Source organism: Myotis brandtii, unplaced genomic scaffold (genome assembly GCF_000412655.1).
Source record: "Myotis brandtii unplaced genomic scaffold, ASM41265v1 scaffold240, whole genome shotgun sequence".
In the NCBI taxonomy this organism is placed as follows: Eukaryota; Metazoa; Chordata; class Mammalia; order Chiroptera; family Vespertilionidae; genus Myotis; species Myotis brandtii.
This window is the reverse complement of record NW_005359064.1, coordinates 1,357,060-1,362,015: the sequence shown is the minus strand read 5'-3', so window position 1 is coordinate 1,362,015 and position 4,956 is coordinate 1,357,060. Positions and strand designations below refer to the sequence as shown.

At 37.5% G+C, this 4,956-nt stretch overlaps 1 long non-coding RNA gene across 1 annotated transcript in view; it reads left to right on the top strand.

Moving 5' to 3' along the window:
* LOC106726218 overlaps positions 1–3,855 on the top strand; it is a 9,807-nt gene extending 5,952 nt beyond the window's left edge. The window contains exon 3 of the long non-coding RNA XR_001362244.1: positions 3,032–3,855. This is a non-coding gene — a long non-coding RNA (uncharacterized LOC106726218). The remainder of the gene's footprint in view (positions 1–3,031) is intronic.
* Positions 3,856–4,956: the final 1,101 nt, after the last annotated feature.

The window sequence follows — 4,956 nt, the reverse complement described above, 5'->3', positions numbered from 1 at the left end:
GAAAGGGAGTGGACTGACAATTCTTGGGGGGAAAGGGGTGTGGGGGTGCAGGAAGAGACTGGACAAAAATTGTACACCTATGGATGAGGACAGTGGGAGGGGTAAGGGCAGAGGGTGGGGTGGGAGCTGGGTGGAGGAGAGCTATGGGGGGAAAAAAAGAGGAACAACTGTAATAATATGAACAATAAAGATTTAATTAAAAAAAAAGTCTGTTAGATTGACCCATAGTGTTGCTTGAAACGATAGTTCATTATCTTTATGGTAGTATGCTATTGTATGAGCAAACCACAATTTACTAGTAATTATCTGTTCTATTCTTCATGGAACTTTGGTTGTTTACAGAAGTGTGTAAATATTCTATAACTATTTTAACCAATTCCTTTTGTTGGACATTGAGTTTATTTTATTTCCTTTATAGACAGTACTGTGATAAATATTCTGAAAGACAAACCCTTATGCACATTTTGTTCTTATTTTTCTTTTTTATTTATTATTTTAAAAATTTGAAATTATTTCAAACATATAAAGTTATAGAAAAACATAACACACATTTAGGTATGTACTGTTAATATTAAACTGATACTAACAGTTTGCTATATCTGCTTCAGATTTCTCTTTATTTTATTAAATTAATTTTAATTTTTCAATTACAGTTGACATACAATATTATATTAGTTTCAGGTGTACACCCCAGTGATTAGAGACTATATATATCTTATTAAGTGATTATCCCAATAAATACTCATCTGACACCATACACAGTTATTAGAATATTTTTGACTATATTCCCTATGCTCTACTTTACATCCCCTTGACTATTCTGTACCTACTAATTTGTACTTCTTAATCCCTTTACCTTTTTCACCCATCCCCCAAGTCACCTCCCACCTGGAAACCTTCCAAATGTTCTCTGTATCTATGAGTCTCTGTATCTTTGTTCTGTTTGTTTATTTTGTTTCTTGGATTCATTTGTTGATAGATATGTATTTATTGCCATTCTATTGTTCATATTGTTTTATCTTTTTTTCTTCTTAAAGAACATCCACAGGCAACTCAAGTGAATTCCTGCAGTTACAATTACATGCAGATCTTTATAAACTGGTGACCAAAGTTAAGGCGTGAATATTCTCAATATACATGTCAGTCCATTATGCTGGGCTGAGAGGACGGGCTGGGACCCTGTCAGGTCCTCAGGACCTTGGAGAGAGACATGTAATCCTCTACAGTGCAAATTGCGGACTATTTAATTCCTACGGGAAGGAAGAACCTTTTCATGTTTAGTTACTACTTGGTCATTAGATTCTCTCACCTACTTAAGTTTGTTGTTTTGTAGGGTTTTAAAGTCATCTGTGGATATGTATTGACATATTTAGTAGATTAGGCGGAAAGTAAGATAAGTTTTGTATTATTAAAGACATTATATTATTAATGTCTTTGAGGGTTTGTGATAAGAATCATCCTACATATTTCCCATGATAAGGATAAAAAGAGATGGACTATGTGAAAATGCTTTGCATCCTGCGATCATCACTAATAATCACTCACTGAATAGGTGACCAGGTATTCTGTAAGAGATTTGTCTTCTCTTTTGTGCTTTTTTCACTTCATGTTTGATCCCTGAAAAACATTTTCTTGGTACTTGGGAAGACACATTGGCCAATTTGATGTTGGACCAATTTCTGTAAATTGGCAATATTTCTTGATACAAATACCAAATGAACAGCCTGTGAATTGCAAGAGACTCAGAATTGATGCTGGCCATTTTCCTGCCACACTGACTCACATTTTCATTTATAAAATGCGAGTCAAAATTTATGCTTCAAAGAGTAGTTGTAAGAAATAAATGAGCTATTTGTAAAAGCACTTCACAAATACATAGTGCTGAACAATTGTACCACTTTACTAGTTGCTATTATTCTCCTTCAAAACATCCTCAGGTGTAGTGTTACCACCCTTATTGTCTGTAGTCTATATCTTTTCAACTTTTCAAGAGATATTTGGAAATTTACTCTTAACACTGAGATTTATGAAGGCACAGCTTTATTTTCCCATCTCATCACGATAAAGGACATGCTATTTCAGCTGTAACTAATATAAAAAAATGTTGCTCAATTACATGTATCTTAGCCTAAATGAACATACATCATTATGTTGTATACTTTACTATTTGTAAAATAGCTGTCAGCTACAGATACATTAGCTTATCCATTAAAGTTCGTTAATGCTATTGTCACAGAAACTGGGACTCTAAAAATGAATAAATGTCCATATGTTATTATTAAAGTAAGAAACATTTATCTTGTGACAACCTTGGTTTTCAGTTGCTTTATTTCCATTACATAAGCGTCAGGCAGGAATTGTTGACTTTGAAAAACATAAGGTCTAGTTACTTCATCAACAGAGAAAAAGTCTTCCCATTAAATGCTAGATATGGTCTGAAATTCTAGATGCCAGTTCAACTTCTTGATTTAAAACATTTTCATTTGTATAGTCTTTTGATACATATTATAAGTAACAATACAAAATTCAGAATTTTTAAAGGGTATATAATAAAACATCCCTTTCCCCTCCCCATCTAGCCATTCAGATCTTGTCCTTAGAAGCAAATAGTGTAAATGGTTTCTTTTGAATATTCCATAGATATTTTATGTGTATTAAGACATATATTTGCATTTATAGCTATCTTCATTTTTTACCCTGTTATGGGATGAATTGTGTCCCCCTCAAATTCATATGTTGAAACCCTCGCCCCAGTATATGACAGTATTTGGAGAAAGGGCTTTTAAAGAGGTGATTAAAGTAAAATGAGGTCATATAGGTGGGCCCTAATCCAAAGTAACTGGTGTCCTTATAAGAAGAGACAATTAGGCCCCTGCTGGTTTGGCTTAGTGGATAGAGCATCGGTCTGCAGACTGAGGAGTCCCAGGTTTGATTCTAGTCAAGAGCATGTACCTCAGTCTCTCTCACATTGAGTCTCACATTGATGTTTTTCTCTATGTGTCTTTCCCCTCCCTTCCACTCTTTCTAAAAGCCAAGAAGAGGGGTTCAGAAGAAAACAACCCTGCCAACACTTTGATTTTGGTGTTCTTGCCTCCAGCCCCTGGTATACATGTACCTTCTCCCAGTTATTCAATGAAACACCCACCTAGGAACTCCTGTGATGTCATTTTTTGGATGTAATTGAGTTTTCAGATCAGTTGTGTCAAGATAAGAAGATTATCTGGTGACAATTTCAGGTGAAGGGGGTCTGGGGGGCGGTCTGGGGATTACCTGACCACATAAACCCTTTAAGAGCAGAGAGTATTTTTCCATCGGGTTACAGAAGGGGAAGTCAGACATTTGAAGGATATGAAGGATTTGATGCACCCTTGCTGACTTGAAGATGGAGGGGGCCATGTGGCAAGGATATGGGTGGCATCTAGATGCTAAGAGCAGCTTCCAGATGACAGCCAGCGAGGAAGCCAGGACTTTGTGCCACAACCCAAAGGAATTGAATTCTGCCAATAACTAGAACGTGGAAGTGAATTCACCCCCAGAGCCTTTAGATAAGAATTCAGCTTGGCCAATTGATGTCAGCCTTGTGATACTCTGAGCAGGGAACCCAGCCTTGCTGTGCAAAACTTCTGACCTACAAAACCGTGTGCTAATAAACGAGCATTGCTTTACGCCGTTCAGTTTGGGGCAGTCGTGGTTTTCTAATGGAGAACGTCTTCCTGATCTGAGGGAACCGAGTTCTGAATTAAAGTGGCAGGTTCCCTTTTTAGCAGAAGCCTACTGTCTGGTGCCAGAACACATCCATTGTATCTTCTTCCTCCATTTTCAACTGTCATTGATTTGCTTACCTGTCTATTGGCAGAATCTGATCGGCCTCATTGACAAACCCTGTCATTCACAATAGACTTTCACTAGTTTACTAAGTAGTGTATGCCTGTTGATCTTAAGCTGCTCCACAATCCATTCTGCCTCTCCACATCCAAATTAATATAATCATGGTTCCCAGTCTTGAAACCATCCTTGGGCTTTTGGCCATGGCAAGCCCTGCGGTCTCTCGGCTGCTATTTCACAAAGAGAGTACCAGTTGTCATCAAACCAGCACACAGCAGCACCAGGGGCAGCAGAAGGAGGTGACTGTGGTCAAAAGCATTTCTTAAAATAAAACCCTTGAAAGTATAACTTTAATTTGTTGGAACCTATTAGACCAGGGCAGGGATTGATTTCCAGGTGATTAATTATGAAATAACTAAGACTTAACCAAAGAAGTCTGAAATTCCCAGGTAACTGAAATAATTGTGGAAGATAAAGCTCTTAGCAAGGAAGGACTTCTCAACACAGCCAAAAGAACAACAGTATCAGCATCAATAAATATTTGGAAATGAATTTAACAAAAAAGTGCAGAACTTAAACCCTGAAATCTATAAAACATTGTTAAAAGAAATTAAAGAAGATTTAAATAAATAGAAAGATATCTCAGGTTCAAGGATCAGAAGATAATATTATCAAGATGGAATACTTCCAAAAGTGATCCACAGAGTAATTCAATGCCATTCCCATCCAAATTCCAGCCGAGTCCTTTGCAGATATTGACAAGATGGTCTTGTCTTCATGAGCTCCTGCTCCTCTTTTGGAACTTCTCCATGGTCTGCTGGGCTTCCTCATAGCGTGGTGACTGGGTCCCAACAAGAAGGAGCATCCCAAGAAGGAAGTAGAAGCTACTGGTTTCTTGGGACCTGGGGCTAGCAACTGGTACCATTACTTTTGTTGCATATTATTGGCCAAACGGTAGCAGAACCTAGATTCAAGAGAGGGGACATAGACCTAAGACCTCAACTCTGATGAGAGGTGTGTTGAAATTTGGATGACGTGTTTTATAACTGCCACACCCCATAGTAATTTCCAGAGCTGAGATGTGAATCCAGTTGTGTCTGAATCATAGAGTTCAAAGTCTTAAAAATCCTG